We start from the raw sequence: 17,500 nt of genomic DNA, 5'->3' as shown, positions 1-17,500 counted from the left end.
ACTTTTGGATTTTTTCAGTAATTATCTAATAGGCCTGGTTAGTACTTTTAGAAATTTTCACTTAATGTCCAATAATCTTGCAAAAAAAAAAAAAAAAGAGTCAATGCCCGATCTCAGAATGTAAGCAGGTTTGGGCCAGGTTAGTACTTTTGGATTTTTTCAGTAATTATCTAATAGGCCTGGTTAGTACTTTTGGAAATTTTTACTAATTGTCCAATAATCTTGCAAAAAAAAAAAAAAAGAGTCAATGCCCGATCTCAGAATGTAAGCAGGTTTGGGCCAGGTTAGTACTTTTGGATTTTTTTCAGTAATTATCTAATAGGCCTGGTTAGTACTTTTGTGAATACCAGGTGCTGTAAGCTTTTGGGTTTCCTTCCCTAATTATATAATGCACTGGCGATTATAGTGGCTGATCTTTAAATAGCCCTCTCTTTGCAACCTCCTTCGCTTATGGCCATACCATCCTGGCTATGCCCGATCTCAACTGATCTCCAAATCTAAGCAGGTTTGGGCCAGGTTAGTACTTTTGGATTTTTTCAGTAATTATCTAATAGGCCTGGTTAGTACTTTTGGAAATTTTCACTAATTGTCCAATAATCTTGCAAAAAAAAAAAAAAAAAAAAAAAAAAAAAAAAGTCAATGCCCGATCTCAGAATGTAAGCAGGTTTGGGCCAGGTTAGTACTTTTGGATTTTTTCAGTAATTATCTAATAGGCCTGGTTAGTGCTTTTGGAAATTTTCACTTATTGTCCAATAATCTTGCAAAAAAAAAAAAAGAGTCAATGCCCGATCTCAGAATGTAAGCAGGTTTGGGCCAGGTTAGTAGTTTTGGATTTTTTTCAGTAATTATCTAATAGGCCTGGTTAGTACTTTTGGAAATTTTCACTAATTGTCTAATAATCTTGCAAAAAAAAAAAAAAAGAGTCAATGCCCGACCTCAGAATGTTAGCAGGTTTGGGCCAGGTTAGTACTTTTGGATTTTTTCAGTAAATATCTAATAGGCCTGGTTAGTACTTTTGGAAAAATTCACTAATTGTCTAATAATCTTGTAAAAAAACAAAAAAGAGTCAATGCCCGATCTCAGAATGTAAGCAGGTTTGGGCCAGGTTAGTACTTTTGGATTTTTTTTCAGTAATTATCTAATAGGCCTGGTTAGTACTTTTGGGAATACCAGGTGCTGCAAGCTTTTGGGTTTCCTTCCCTACTTATATAATGCACTGGCGATTATAGTGGCTGATCTTTAAATAGCCCTCTCTTTGCAGCCTCCTTCGCTTACGGCCATACCAACCTGAGGGCGCTAGAGAGCTAGTGAGAAACAGGAAGTGAGGTGGCTATAGAAGGGTGAAGAAGGTTCACCCAAAATTGTTTGTGTTTTTTTTGTTTTTTGGTTATTTGAGTCTTAATAATTGTTTTTGTTTAAATTTTTGGTTATTTTTGTTACTTGTCCTCCCAACAGCATAGCTGTTTGGAAGGGATCATTTTGTTTTTTGGTTTTTGTTGTTTTTTTTTCGTTTTTTGTTTTATTTATTTTTGAAAAATGGATGGAACTACGGCAACAGACATGGACTTGGCACGAGGAACACGGCGGCAAATGACAAACGGACTGGAAAAAACTCAACGAGAAAAGGATGGACCTGAAAGGAGATTTAAAAGAACCTACACCAAAGAAGCTACAGTAGTAGTGGATTTGACTGAAGTGCACGAAGGAAAAGCAGAAGACATAATACAAGCGCTGAAAGATAAGTTGGATGTGACAAAAATATTAGCTGTAAGACCCAAAATGATGAAGGAGTACGAAATTACGTTTGAAAAGGAAGAAGATATTGAAAATCTGAGCGAAGGATTGATGATTAAAGGAAAACTATGTGAAATTAAGAAATTGAATAACAGAGAATTTGTTGTCTCTTTCATGCATCTGCCCGCTTACCTGGATGATGCAGAGATTCTACAGAAGCTGGAGGGATGGGGGGTAACTCCTGTCTCTCAGATAAGAAGAAGATTTTATACCGGCACCAACATAGAAGATGGAACGAGGTTCCTTAAGGTACAGTTCCCAAAAGAAGTGGCCTCCTTGCCCTACAGTACTCGAATTGAAATGGAAGATGGTCCACAATACTATAGAGTGATACATAGCAAGCAGGTGAGAACCTGAAGGTTGTGTATGAGCCCTGATCATGTGATGAAGGACTGTCCAGACTTTAAATGTTTTAAATGCTCGGAAACAGGCCACTTCGCGAGGGACTGTAAGGTGGTGATGTGTCCAGATTGCAATTGTGTACTGGACAAATGCGAGTGCTGGTATGGAGACCAGCAAAATGGAGAAGAGAGGGGGAGTGGGCAGATGCATGAGACAGACAATGAAGAGGAGCAAAGGGAAGACACCGGAGAAATGCAAAGAGAGGACAATGTAAGCAAGGACAATGAAAATGAGATTGAAAAGACTGAGTTAACACAGGACATTGTGGAAATGGAGGTACAGATGGAGTTAAATGAGGTTGGAAAAGCAGAAACGGAAGAGCCAGAAGAGACTGAATGGATCGGTGAGACGGACAGAAATAACAAAGACAGTGAAAACATGGGCGGAGACAGCACTGCAAGTACATCCAATAAAAGAAGAAGAAAAGTTAAGGTAATACCCAATTTAGAAAAAGCTAAAAATAAAATGTGTAAACAAAGTAATAAGGTGAAACAAGACTGTGGAAGAAGTGCAAAAGAGGGGGAGGAAGTAGGATAACGAAATTATGATGCTAAAGTTTGTCTTTTTATCTTTTTTAATTGTGTTGAAAATTGTTACTTTTAATGCAAGAGGGTTAATCAATGGTGTGAAATTTGAAAAAGTCAAGGAACTGTGCAGGGATGAAGATGTGATTTTATTGCAAGAAACAAACTGGAAAGAGAGTGTAATGGAGGATTTTAAAAAAAGATGGGAAGGGGAATTATTTTTTAATAATGCTGAGGGAAAAATAGGAGGAGGAGTTGCGATGTTAATAATAAAAGATAGAGGTATCAGGTCAAAGCAAATGTATAATGACACAAAAGGAAAATGCATGGCTGTAGAAATTAAGATGGATGAAGATGATTTTATTTTAGTAAACGTACATGCTCCAAATGAAGAAATAGAAAAGAAAAAATATTTTAATGTAATAGCTGAATTAATGGAAAAATGGAAGAGGGTAATAATTGCGGGGGATTTTAACACTGTTTTTAGTAAAATGGATATGGCTAACGGAATGGTTTTTAAATCGGATGGGGGAAGAAAGGAGTTAATTTCATTGATGGAGGAGAAGAACATGATTGATGTGTGGAGAGAAAGAAATGGGAAAAAGAGGGAATTTACAAGAAGACAGCTGGTAGGGAATTTTATGTGTCAAACTAGAATAGACTACTTTTTAAGTACTAGGAATTTGGAATGTTTTATTGATGGAGTGTTTTATAAAGAAACGACTTTAAGTGATCACAAAATTGTGCAAATGAGAATGGATTTTAAAAAGGAAATGAGGGGACCAGGGGTATGGATTTTAAACACTGAAGTTTTAAAGGAAGAGAGTTTTAAAAAAGAGATAGAAAATAAATTAGATGAGGGGAAAAAAGACTTGATGTACATAGAAGATAAAAGGCAATGGTGGGAAAACATGAAATATGACATAAAGAAATATGTAATGAATTACTGTAAATTGTTACAAAAGGTAAAAAGAACAAAGGAACAAGAAATAAGAAAGACGTTAAGAGAGGAGTTAAATAAAAATGAAGTAAACGTGCAAAGAGTAATTGAAGTGGAGGAAAAGTTGAGGAAAATCGAAGAAGGAAAATATAAAGGGGCAACGTTAAGAAGTAAAGCTAAATATACAGTAGAAGGGGAAAAATGTAGTAGATTCTTTTTTAACCTTGAGAAAAGCAGGGCGAAGGCGGGAATAATTAAAGAACTTAGGAATAAGGAAGGACAAGTTGTTTTAAGCACGGAGGGAATTTTAAAGGAAATAAGCACATATTATGAAGAACTTTTTAGATCAGAGGAAGGGGATGAGGAAAAAAGGAACATTTTGTTACAACAGATAACACGAAAAGTCGGTGAGGGAGATAAAAAAGGAATGTGATAAGGGAATAACAACTGAGGAAATTATACAAGCAATAAATCAGCTAAGTGTGAAGAAAAGCCCAGGAATAGATGGTATTGGAAGTGAGTTTTATAAGGTTTTTAAAGAAAAAGTAAGCCCGATTTTAAAAGAAGTCTATGAAGAGGTTTGTAAAAAAGAAAGAGTACACCCAAGAATGGGCTTAGGCTTAATGAAAATAATCTACAAGAGAAAAGGAGACAAAGCGGAACTGAGGAATTTTAGGCCCATTACAATTTTAAACACAGATTTTAAAATTTTAGCCAGGGTTTTAGCGAACAGATTAAAAAATATAATGCCAAACATAATAGAGACTAACCAGGCATATGGAGTAAAGGGGAGGGACATAGCAGATATCACGAGTAGCATAAGAGATATAATGGGGTACATAAAAGAAAAAGGAAAGGAGGCATATATAATAAGCATGGATTTCGAGAAGGCTTTTGACAGAGCGGAGCATGGGTTTTTATTGGCGGTTTTAAAACAATTTGGTTTTGGAGAGAATTTTATAAAATGGATCTCAGTTTTATACAGCGATATTTTAACAAAAGTTAAATGTAATGGTTTTTTAACGGAACCTTTTAAAGTTTTAAGGTCTATAAGACAAGGGTGTCCACTGTCAGCGAAGTTATATTCTTTGGTGGCTGAACCATTAGGGCTTTTAATAAACAGAGAGAAAAAAATAAAGGGAATAAAACTAGAAGAAAAAGAGGAACTGACTAAAATATTCCAGTATGCTGATGATACCACAATTATTGTTGAAAATATAGAAAGTGTTAAAGAAGTAATGGAAAAAATGAAATGCTATTGTGAGGGATCAGGTGCAAAAATAAATGAAGAAAAAACAGTATATATGAAGTTCGGAAGGTCAGAGGTTTTAACGGGGGTTGTTAAATTCCTAGAGGTACAAGAAATGAGGATTTTAGGAGCGGGGTTAGCAAAGAATGAGAAGGAAACTGTTGATAATATGTGGGATGAGACATTGGGAGGGATGGATAGGAGACTGATTTTTTGGAGAAACAGGTTTTTAAGTTTGAAAGGAAAAATTTTAATTGTAAACATGTTAATGTTATCAAAAATGTGGTACAAATTACATGTGATGCCATTGCCAAACTGGGTTTTTAAGAGAATAAAAAAGAGTATTTTAGAATTTTTATGGGAAAAAAAAGCCTCCAAGGATAGCGTACAATACGCTGATAGGAAAACCAGAAGAGGGAGGGATGGGTTTAGTCGATGTGGAACAGAAGATGAAAAGCATGAGGGTAAAAGTGGTTAAGAAATATTTGGATGATAAGAAGAGAGATGAATGGAAGAAATTGATGGGTTTTTATTTAAATAAATGTGGGAATTTTAACCTTGGGGAAAACATTTTATGGATGAAGTTGAAAAGTGGATGATGGAGGGGATACCACAGTTTTATAAAGAGGTTTTAAATGCTTGGAGGCTTTTTTTAACAGAGGTGGATTTTAATCCGGAGGGGAGGGAAGCGATTTTAAATCAGCCTCTGTTTTTAAATGACAAAATAAAGATACACGAGCGAGATATCTATTTTAAGAAGTGGCTAAAAGTGGGGATCGTAAAAGTGAGAGATGTTTTATGGGAGGTGAAAGAGGGATTTTTACCACTCCAAGTGATTAAAGATGCAATGGAGGAGGAGAAGGAGGATTTTAATGTCATGGTTTTAAAAAAACAGTATGAAGATGTCAAGAAAGCAATCCCAAGGCAATGGCTAGATGAGATTAAAAAGAAGGGAGAACGAGAAAATAAAATGATGGTGTTTTTAAAATGTAAAGAAAAGAGGGTGGATTTTAATTTGTGTACTGTGAAAATGTTCTATGAGTTTTTTATAAATAGAGTTTTTAAAAAACCTGTTGCCAACCAGATTTGGTTAAGGCATTTTAATGAAATCGAAGAAAAAGGCATTTGGAAGAATAGAACATGGAAATGGTTGGATGTAGATTTAGAATGTTTAGACTATTTTATCAGACAAAATGTAATCTATACAGAAATGAGATTGTGTATAATGCAGAAGGCAACAAATGCTCAATGTAAAGTCTGTAAAAAAGAAGATGAAGGTATTTTACATTTGTTTTTATTATGTGGAAAACTTAACCCATTTTTTAATGAACTGAAAGAAATTGTCAAAGAATTAAGAGAAAATGAAGAGGTTACTGACTGGAAAAGGTTTTTTATGCTGGGAATGACAGAGAACAAAGAAAATAAGAAACTTGTGAATTTGTTTTTAATCTTGGCAAAAAAAGCAATATTGAAAAGGAGAAATGTAGCCAGAAACAGAGATTGTATTTTAAACTTATGGGTGCTTTTTAAACAAATGGTAGAAAGTTATGTAGAAATGTTATACAATTATTTTAAATTGGAAAACCAGATGGCGGATTTTTATAAAATTTTCACAAATGATGTTATATGTATCTTTAAACAAAAGCATTTTTACATGCCAGGAGAAGATGATTAAGATGACATATTGTTATGTAATGTGAATTTTATTCCTTCAGCAACAAACTTCAATGACGATGTTAGTTTGATTATGAGATGAATGAAATTGTATGACTAAGAAAATGTGTTTGTTTTGTAATAACTGAAATCTCCAATAAAAAAAAATAAAATAAAAAAAAAAAAGCTATGCCCGATCTCGTCTGATCTCGGAAGCTAAGCAGGTTTGGGCCTGGTTAGTACTTGGATGGGAGACCGCCTGGGAATACCAGGTGCTGTAAGCTTTTGGGTTTCCTTCCCTACTTATATAAAGCACTGGCGATTATAGTGGCTGATCTTTAAATAGCCCTCTCTTTGCAGCCTCCTTCGCTTATGGCCATACCATCCTGGCTATGCCCGATCTCAACTGATCTCCAAATCTAAGCAGGTTTGGGCCAGGTTAGTACTTTTGGATTTTTTCAATAATTATCTAATAGGCCTGGTTAGTACTTTAGGAAATTTTCACTAATTGTCCAATAATCTTGCAAAAAAAAAAAAAAGAGTCAATGCCCGATCTCAGAATGTAAGCAGGTTTGGGCCAGGTTAGTACTTTTGGATTTTTTCAGTAATTATCTAATAGGCCTGGTTAGTACTTTTAGAAATTTTCACTTAATGTCCAATAATCTTGCAAAAAAAAAAAAAAGAGTCAATGCCCGATCTCAGAATGTAAGCAGGTTTGGGCCAGGTTAGTACTTTTGGATATTTTCAGTAATTATCTAATAGGCCTGGTTAGTACTTTTGGAAATTTTCACTGATTGTCCAATAATCTTGCAAAAAAAAAAAAAAGAGTCAATGCCCGACCTCAGAATGTTAGCAGGTTTGGGCCAGGTTAGTACTTTTGGATTTTTTCAGTAAATATCTAATAGGCCTGGTTAGTACTTTTGGAAAAATTCACTAATTGTCTAATAATCTTGTAAAAAAACAAAAAAGAGTCAATGCCCGATCTCAGAATGTAAGCAGGTTTGGGCCAGGTTAGTACTTTTGGATTTTTTCAGTAATTATCTAATAGGCCTGGTTAGTGTTTTTGGAAATTTTCACTTATTGTCCAATAATCTTGCAAAAAAAAAAAAAAAAAAAGAGTCAATGCCCGATCTCAGAATATAAGCAGGTTTGGGCCAGGTTAGTACTTTTGGATTTTTTCAGTAATTATCTAATAGGCCTGTTTAGTACTTTTGGAAATTTTCACTGATTGTCCAATAATCTTGCAAAAAAAAAAAAAGAGTCAATGCCCAATCTCAGAATGTAAGCAGGTTTTGGCCAGGTTAGTACTTTTGGATTTTTTTCAGTAAATATCTAATAGGCCTGGTTAGTACTTTTGGAAAAATTCACTAATTGTCTAATAATCTTGTAAAAAAACAAAAAAGAGTCAATGCCCGATCTCAGAATGTAAGCAGGTTTGGGCCAGGTTAGTACTTTTGGATTTTTTCAGTAATTATCTAATAGGCCTGGTTAGTACTTTTGGGAATACCAGGTGCTGCAAGCTTTTGGGTTTCCTTCCCTACTTATATAATGCACTGGCGATTATAGTGGCTGATCTTTAAATAGCCCTCTCTTTGCAGCCTCCTTCACTTACGGCCATACCAACCTGGCTATGCCCGATCTCGTCTGATCTCGGAAGCTAAACAGGTTTGGGCCTGGTAAGTACTTGGATGGGAGACCGCCTGGGAATACCAGGTGCTGTAAGCTTTTGGGTTTCCTTCCCTACTTATATAAAGCACTGGTGATTATAGTGGCTGATCTTTAAATAGCCCTCTCTTTGCAGCCTCCTTCGCTTATGGCCATACCATCCTGGCTATGCCCGATCTCAACTGATCTCCAAATCTAAGCAGGTTTGGGCCAGGTTAGTACTTTTGGATTTTTCAGTAATTATCTAATAGGCCTGGTTAGTACTTTAGGAAATTTTCACTAATTGTCCAATAATCTTGCAAAAAAAAAAAAAAAAAAAAAAAAAGAGTCAATGCCCGATCTCAGAATGTAATCAGGTTTGGGCCAGGTTAGTACTTTTGGATTTTTTTCAATAATTATCTAATAGGCCTGGTTAGTACTTTAGGAAATGTTCACTAATTGTCCAATAATCTTGCAAAAAAAAAAAAAAAAAAAAAAAAAAAAAAAAAAAAGTCAATGCCCGATCTCAGAATGTAAGCAGGTTTGGGCCAGGTTAGTACTTTTGGATTTTTTCAGTAATTATCTAATAGGCCTGGTTAGTACTTTTGGAAATTTTCACTAATTGTCCAATAATCTTGCAAAAAAAAAAAAAAAAAAAAGAGTCAATGCCCGATCTCAGAATGTAAGCAGGTTTGGGCCAGGTTAGTACTTTTGGATTTTTTTCAGTAATTATCTAATAGGCCTGGTTAGTACTTTTGGGAATACCAGGTGCTGTAAGCTTTTGGGTTTCCTTCCCTACTTATATAATGCACTGGCGATTATAGTGGCTGATCTTTAAATAGCCCTCTCTTTGCAGCCTCCTTCGCTTATGGCCATACCATCCTGGCTATGCCCGATCTCAACTGATCTCCAAATCTAAGCAGGTTTGGGCAGGTTAGTACTTTTGGATTTTTTCAGTAATTATCTAATAGGCCTGGTTAGTACTTTTGGAAATTTTCACTTATTGTCCAATAATCTTGCAAAAAAAAAAAAGAGTCAATGCCCGATCTCAGAATGTAAGCAGGTTTGGGCCAGGTTAGTACTTTCGGATTTTTTTCAGTAATTATCTAATAGGCCTGGTTAGTACTTTTGGGAATACCAGGTGCTGCAAGCTTTTGGGTTTCCTTCCCTACTTATATAATGCACTGGCGATTATAGTGGCTGATCTTTAAATAGCCCTCTCTTTGCAGCCTCCTTCGCTTACGGCCATACCAACCTGGCTATGCCCGATCTCGTCTGATCTCGGAAGCTAAGCAGGTTTGGGCCTGGTTAGTACTTGGATGGGAGACCGCCTGGGAATACCAGGTGCTGTAAGCTTTTGGGTTTCCTTCCCTACTTATATAAAGCACTGCCGATTATAGTGGCTGATCTTTAAATAGCCCTCTCTTTGCAGCCTCCTTCGCTTATGGCCATACCATCCTGGCTATGCCCGATCTCAACTGATCTCCAAATCTAAGCAGGTTTGGGCCAGGTTAGTACTTTTGGATTTTTCAGTAATTATCTAATAGGCCTGGTTAGTACTTTAGGAAATTTTCACTAATTGTCCAATAATCTTGCAAAAAAAAAAAAAAAAAAAAAAAAAGAGTCAATGCCCGATCTCAGAATGTAATCAGGTTTGGGCCAGGTTAGTACTTTTGGATTTTTTATAATATATATCTAATAGGCCTGGTTAGTACTTTAGGAAATTTTCACTAATTGTCCAATAATCGTGCAAAAAAAAAAAAAAAAAAAATAGTCAATGCCCGATCTCAGAATGTAAGCAGGTTTGGGCCAGGTTAGTACTTTTGGATTTTTCAGTAATTATCTAATAGGCCTGGTTAGTACTTTTGGAAATTTTCACTAATTGTCCAGTAATCTTGCAAAAAAAAAAAAAAAAAAAATAGTCAATGCCCGATCTCAGAATGTAAGCAGGTTTGGGCCAGGTTAGTACTTTTGGATTTTTTTCAGTAATTATCTAATAGGCCTGGTTAGTACTTTTGGGAATACCAGGTGCTGTAAGCTTTTGGGTTTCCTTCCCTACTTATATAATGCACTGGCGATTATAGTGGCTGATCTTTAAATAGCCCTCTCTTTGCAGCCTCCTTCGCTTATGGCCATACCATCCTGGCTATGCCCGATCTCAACTGATCTCCAAATCTAAGCAGGTTTGGGCCAGGTTAGTACTTTTGGATTTTTCAGTAATTATCTAATAGGCCTGGTTAGTACTTTTGGGAATACCAGGTGCTGTAAGCTTTTGGGTTTCCTTCCCTACTTATATAATGCACTGGCGATTATAGTGGCTGATCTTTAAATAGCCCTCTCTTTGCAGCCTCCTTCGCTTATGGCCATACCATCCTGGCTATGCCCGATCTCAACTGATCTCCAAATCTAAGCAGGTTTGGGCAGGTTAGTACTTTTGGATTTTTTCAGTAATTATCTAATAGGCCTGGTTAGTACTTTTGGAAATTTTCACTTATTGTCCAATAATCTTGCAAAAAAAAAAAAGAGTCAATGCCCGATCTCAGAATGTAAGCAGGTTTGGGCCAGGTTAGTACTTTCGGATTTTTTTCAGTAATTATCTAATAGGCCTGGTTAGTACTTTTGGGAATACCAGGTGCTGCAAGCTTTTGGGTTTCCTTCCCTACTTATATAATGCACTGGCGATTATAGTGGCTGATCTTTAAATAGCCCTCTCTTTGCAGCCTCCTTCGCTTACGGCCATACCAACCTGAGGGCGCTAGAGAGCTAGTGAGAAACAGGAAGTGAGGTGGCTATAGAAGGGTGAAGAAGGTTCACCCAAAATTGTTTGTGTTTTTTTTGTTTTTTGGTTATTTGAGTCTTAATAATTGTTTTTGTTTACATTTTTGGTTATTTTTGTTACTTGTCCTCCCAACAGCATAGCTGTTTGGAAGGGATCATTTTGTTTTTTGGTTTTTGTTGTTTTTTTTTTCGTTTTTTGTTTTATTTATTTTTGAAAAATGGATGGAACTACGGCAACAGACATGGACTTGGCACGAGGAACACGGCGGCAAATGACAAACGGACTGGAAAAAACTCAACGAGAAAAGGATGGACCTGAAAGGAGATTTAAAAGAACCTACACCAAAGAAGCTACAGTAGTAGTGGATTTGACTGAAGTGCACGAAGGAAAAGCAGAAGACATAATACAAGCGCTGAAAGATAAGTTGGATGTGACAAAAATATTAGCTGTAAGACCCAAAATGATGAAGGAGTACGAAATTACGTTTGAAAAGGAAGAAGATATTGAAAATCTGAGCGAAGGATTGATGATTAAAGGAAAACTATGTGAAATTAAGAAATTGAATAACAGAGAATTTGTTGTCTCTTTCATGCATCTGCCCGCTTACCTGGATGATGCAGAGATTCTACAGAAGCTGGAGGGATGGGGGGTAACTCCTGTCTCTCAGATAAGAAGAAGATTTTATACCGGCACCAACATAGAAGATGGAACGAGGTTCCTTAAGGTACAGTTCCCAAAAGAAGTGGCCTCCTTGCCCTACAGTACTCGAATTGAAATGGAAGATGGTCCACAATACTATAGAGTGATACATAGCAAGCAGGTGAGAACCTGCAGGTTGTGTATGAGCCCTGATCATGTGATGAAGGACTGTCCAGACTTTAAATGTTTTAAATGCTCGGAAACAGGCCACTTCGCGAGGGACTGTAAGGTGGTGATGTGTCCAGACTGCAATTGTGTACTGGACAAATGCGAGTGCTGGTATGGAGACCAGCAAAATGGAGAAGAGAGGGGGAGTGGGCAGATGCATGAGACAGACAATGAAGAGGAGCAAAGGGAAGACACCGGAGAAATGCAAAGAGAGGACAATGTAAGCAAGGACAATGAAAATGAGATTGAAAAGACTGAGTTAACACAGGACATTGTGGAAATGGAGGTACAGATGGAGTTAAATGAGGTTGGAAAAGCAGAAACGGAAGAGCCAGAAGAGACTGAATGGATCGGTGAGACGGACAGAAATAACAAAGACAGTGAAAACATGGGCGGAGACAGCACTGCAAGTACATCCAATAAAAGAAGAAGAAAAGTTAAGGTAATACCCAATTTAGAAAAAGCTAAAAATAAAATGTGTAAACAAAGTAATAAGGTGAAACAAGACTGTGGAAGAAGTGCAAAAGAGGGGGAGGAAGTAGGATAACGAAATTATGATGCTAAAGTTTGTCTTTTTATCTTTTTTAATTGTGTTGAAAATTGTTACTTTTAATGCAAGAGGGTTAATCAATGGTGTGAAATTTGAAAAAGTCAAGGAACTGTGCAGGGATGAAGATGTGATTTTATTGCAAGAAACAAACTGGAAAGAGAGTGTAATGGAGGATTTTAAAAAAAGATGGGAAGGGGAATTATTTTTTAATAATGCTGAGGGAAAAATAGGAGGAGGAGTTGCGATGTTAATAATAAAAGATAGAGGTATCAGGTCAAAGCAAATGTATAATGACACAAAAGGAAAATGCATGGCTGTAGAAATTAAGATGGATGAAGATGATTTTATTTTAGTAAACGTACATGCTCCAAATGAAGAAATAGAAAAGAAAAAATATTTTAATGTAATAGCTGAATTAATGGAAAAATGGAAGAGGGTAATAATTGCGGGGGATTTTAACACTGTTTTTAGTAAAATGGATATGGCTAACGGAATGGTTTTTAAATCGGATGGGGGAAGAAAGGAGTTAATTTCATTGATGGAGGAGAAGAACATGATTGATGTGTGGAGAGAAAGAAATGGGAAAAAGAGGGAATTTACAAGAAGACAGCTGGTAGGGAATTTTATGTGTCAAACTAGAATAGACTACTTTTTAAGTACTAGGAATTTGGAATGTTTTATTGATGGAGTGTTTTATAAAGAAACGACTTTAAGTGATCACAAAATTGTGCAAATGAGAATGGATTTTAAAAAGGAAATGAGGGGACCAGGGGTATGGATTTTAAACACTGAAGTTTTAAAGGAAGAGAGTTTTAAAAAAGAGATAGAAAATAAATTAGATGAGGGGAAAAAAGACTTGATGTACATAGAAGATAAAAGGCAATGGTGGGAAAACATGAAATATGACATAAAGAAATATGTAATGAATTACTGTAAATTGTTACAAAAGGTAAAAAGAACAAAGGAACAAGAAATAAGAAAGACGTTAAGAGAGGAGTTAAATAAAAATGAAGTAAATGTGCAAAGAGTAATTGAAGTGGAGGAAAAGTTGAGGAAAATCGAAGAAGGAAAATATAAAGGGGAAACGTTAAGAAGTAAAGCTAAATATACAGTAGAAGGGGAAAAATGTAGTAGATTCTTTTTTAACCTTGAGAAAAGCAGGGCGAAGGCGGGAATAATTAAAGAACTTAGGAATAAGGAAGGACAAGTTGTTTTAAGCACGGAGGGAATTTTAAAGGAAATAAGCACATATTATGAAGAACTTTTTAGATCAGAGGAAGGGGATGAGGAAAAAAGGAACATTTTGTTACAACAGATAACACGAAAAGTCGGTGAGGGAGATAAAAAAGGAATGTGATAAGGGAATAACAACTGAGGAAATTATACAAGCAATAAATCAGCTAAGTGTGAAGAAAAGCCCAGGAATAGATGGTATTGGAAGTGAGTTTTATAAGGTTTTTAAAGAAAAAGTAAGCCCGATTTTAAAAGAAGTCTATGAAGAGGTTTTTAAAAAAGAAAGAGTACACCCAAGAATGGGCTTAGGCTTAATGAAAATAATCTACAAGAGAAAAGGAGACAAAGCGGAACTGAGGAATTTTAGGCCCATTACAATTTTAAACACAGATTTTAAAATTTTAGCCAGGGTTTTAGCGAACAGATTAAAAAATATAATGCCAAACATAATAGAGACTAACCAGGCATATGGAGTAAAGGGGAGGGACATAGCAGATATCACGAGTAGCATAAGAGATATAATGGGGTACATAAAAGAAAAAGGAAAGGAGGCATATATAATAAGCATGGATTTCGAGAAGGCTTTTGACAGAGCGGAGCATGGGTTTTTATTGGCGGTTTTAAAACAATTTGGTTTTGGAGAGAATTTTATAAAATGGATCTCAGTTTTATACAGCGATATTTTAACAAAAGTTAAATGTAATGGTTTTTTAACGGAACCTTTTAAAGTTTTAAGGTCTATAAGACAAGGGTGTCCACTGTCAGCGAAGTTATATTCTTTGGTGGCTGAACCATTAGGGCTTTTAATAAACAGAGAGAAAAAAATAAAGGGAATAAAACTAGAAGAAAAAGAGGAACTGACTAAAATATTCCAGTATGCTGATGATACCACAATTATTGTTGAAAATATAGAAAGTGTTAAAGAAGTAATGGAAAAAATGAAATGCTATTGTGAGGGATCAGGTGCAAAAATAAATGAAGAAAAAACAGTATATATGAAGTTCGGAAGGTCAGAGGTTTTAACGGGGGTTGTTAAATTCCTAGAGGTACAAGAAATGAGGATTTTAGGAGCGGGGTTAGCAAAGAATGAGAAGGAAACTGTTGATAATATGTGGGATGAGACATTGGGAGGGATGGATAGGAGACTGATTTTTTGGAGAAACAGGTTTTTAAGTTTGAAAGGAAAAATTTTAATTGTAAACATGTTAATGTTATCAAAAATGTGGTACAAATTACATGTGATGCCATTGCCAAACTGGGTTTTTAAGAGAATAAAAAAGAGTATTTTAGAATTTTTATGGGAAAAAAAGCCTCCAAGGATAGCGTACAATACGCTGATAGGAAAACCAGAAGAGGGAGGGATGGGTTTAGTCGATGTGGAACAGAAGATGAAAAGCATGAGGGTAAAAGTGGTTAAGAAATATTTGGATGATAAGAAGAGAGATGAATGGAAGAAATTGATGGGTTTTTATTTAAATAAATGTGGGAATTTTAACCTTGGGGAAAACATTTTATGGATGAAGTTGAAAAGTGGATGATGGAGGGGATACCACAGTTTTATAAAGAGGTTTTAAATGCTTGGAGGCTTTTTTTAACAGAGGTGGATTTTAATCCGGAGGGGAGGGAAGCGATTTTAAATCAGCCTCTGTTTTTAAATGACAAAATAAAGATACACGAGCGAGATATCTATTTTAAGAAGTGGCTAAAAGTGGGGATCGTAAAAGTGAGAGATGTTTTATGGGAGGTGAAAGAGGGATTTTTACCACTCCAAGTGATTAAAGATGCAATGGAGGAGGAGAAGGAGGATTTTAATGTCATGGTTTTAAAAAAACAGTATGAAGATGTCAAGAAAGCAATCCCAAGGCAATGGCTAGATGAGATTAAAAAGAAGGGAGAACGAGAAAATAAAATGATGGTGTTTTTAAAATGTAAAGAAAAGAGGGTGGATTTTAATTTGTGTACTGTGAAAATGTTCTATGAGTTTTTTATAAATAGAGTTTTTAAAAAACCTGTTGCCAACCAGATTTGGTTAAGGCATTTTAATGAAATCGAAGAAAAAGGCATTTGGAAGAATAGAACATGGAAATGGTTGGATGTAGATTTAGAATGTTTAGACTATTTTATCAGACAAAATGTAATCTATACAGAAATGAGATTGTGTATAATGCAGAAGTCAACAAATGCTCAATGTAAAGTCTGTAAAAAAGAAGATGAAGGTATTTTACATTTGTTTTTATTATGTGGAAAACTTAACCCATTTTTTAATGAACTGAAAGAAATTGTCAAAGAATTAAGAGAAAATGAAGAGGTTACTGACTGGAAAAGGTTTTTTATGCTGGGAATGACAGAGAACAAAGAAAATAAGAAACTTGTGAATTTGTTTTTAATCTTGGCAAAAAAAGCAATATTGAAAAGGAGAAATGTAGCCAGAAACAGAGATTGTATTTTAAACTTATGGGTGCTTTTTAAACAAATGGTAGAAAGTTATGTAGAAATGTTATACAATTATTTTAAATTGGAAAACCAGATGGCGGATTTTTATAAAATTTTCACAAATGATGTTATATGTATCTTTAAACAAAAGCATTTTTACATGCCAGGAGAAGATGATTAAGATGACATATTGTTATGTAATGTGAATTTTATTCCTTCAGCAACAAACTTCAATGACGATGTTAGTTTGATTATGAGATGAATGAAATTGTATGACTAAGAAAATGTGTTTGTTTTGTAATAACTGAAATCTCCAATAAAAAAAAAAAAAAAAAAAAAAAAAAAGCTATGCCCGATCTCGTCTGATCTCGGAAGCTAAGCAGGTTTGGGCCTGGTTAGTACTTGGATGGGAGACCGCCTGGGAATACCAGGTGCTGTAAGCTTTTGGGTTTCCTTCCCTACTTATATAAAGCACTGGCGATTATAGTGGCTGATCTTTAAATAGCCCTCTCTTTGCAGCCTCCTTCGCTTATGGCCATACCATCCTGGCTATGCCCGATCTCAACTGATCTCCAAATCTAAGCAGGTTTGGGCCAGGTTAGTACTTTTGGATTTTTTCAATAATTATCTAATAGGCCTGGTTAGTACTTTAGGAAATTTTCACTAATTGTCCAATAATCTTGCAAAAAAAAAAAAAAGAGTCAATGCCCGATCTCAGAATGTAAGCAGGTTTGGGCCAGGTTAGTACTTTTGGATTTTTTCAGTAATTATCTAATAGGCCTGGTTAGTACTTTTAGAAATTTTCACTTAATGTCCAATAATCTTGCAAAAAAAAAAAAAAGAGTCAATGCCCGATCTCAGAATGTAAGCAGGTTTGGGCCAGGTTAGTACTTTTGGATATTTTCAGTAATTATCTAATAGGCCTGGTTAGTACTTTTGGAAATTTTCACTGATTGTCCAATAATCTTGCAAAAAAAAAAAAAAGAGTCAATGCCCGACCTCAGAATGTTAGCAGGTTTGGGCCAGGTTAGTACTTTTGGATTTTTTCAGTAAATATCTAATAGGCCTGGTTAGTACTTTTGGAAAAATTCACTAATTGTCTAATAATCTTGTAAAAAAACAAAAAAGAGTCAATGCCCGATCTCAGAATGTAAGCAGGTTTGGGCCAGGTTAGTACTTTTGGATTTTTTCAGTAATTATCTAATAGGCCTGGTTAGTGTTTTTGGAAATTTTCACTTATTGTCCAATAATCTTGCAAAAAAAAAAAAAAAAAAAAGAGTCAATGCCCGATCTCAGAATGTAAGCAGGTTTGGGCCAGGTTAGTACTTTTGGATTTTTTCAGTAATTATCTAATAGGCCTGTTTAGTACTTTTGGAAATTTTCACTGATTGTCCAATAATCTTGCAAAAAAAAAAAAAGAGTCAATGCCCAA

The 17,500-nt window shown here is 35.5% G+C and overlaps 2 non-coding genes across 2 annotated transcripts; both read left to right on the top strand.

The window, feature by feature from the left end:
* The first annotated feature begins 8,168 nt into the window (after positions 1 to 8,168).
* On the top strand, positions 8,169 to 8,287 carry LOC132150181 (5S ribosomal RNA). Its single transcript, XR_009435423.1, has one exon. It is a non-coding gene; the product is annotated as a 5S ribosomal RNA (ribosomal RNA).
* A 1,156-nt stretch (positions 8,288 to 9,443) lies between these two features.
* Positions 9,444 to 9,562, top strand: LOC132151005 (5S ribosomal RNA). Its single transcript, XR_009436173.1, has one exon. It is a non-coding gene; the product is annotated as a 5S ribosomal RNA (ribosomal RNA).
* Positions 9,563 to 17,500: the final 7,938 nt, after the last annotated feature.

Source organism: Carassius carassius, chromosome 9, assembly GCF_963082965.1.
Source record: "Carassius carassius chromosome 9, fCarCar2.1, whole genome shotgun sequence".
Classification (NCBI taxonomy): Eukaryota; Metazoa; Chordata; class Actinopteri; order Cypriniformes; family Cyprinidae; genus Carassius; species Carassius carassius.
This window is presented reverse-complemented; position numbering and strand designations above follow the sequence as displayed.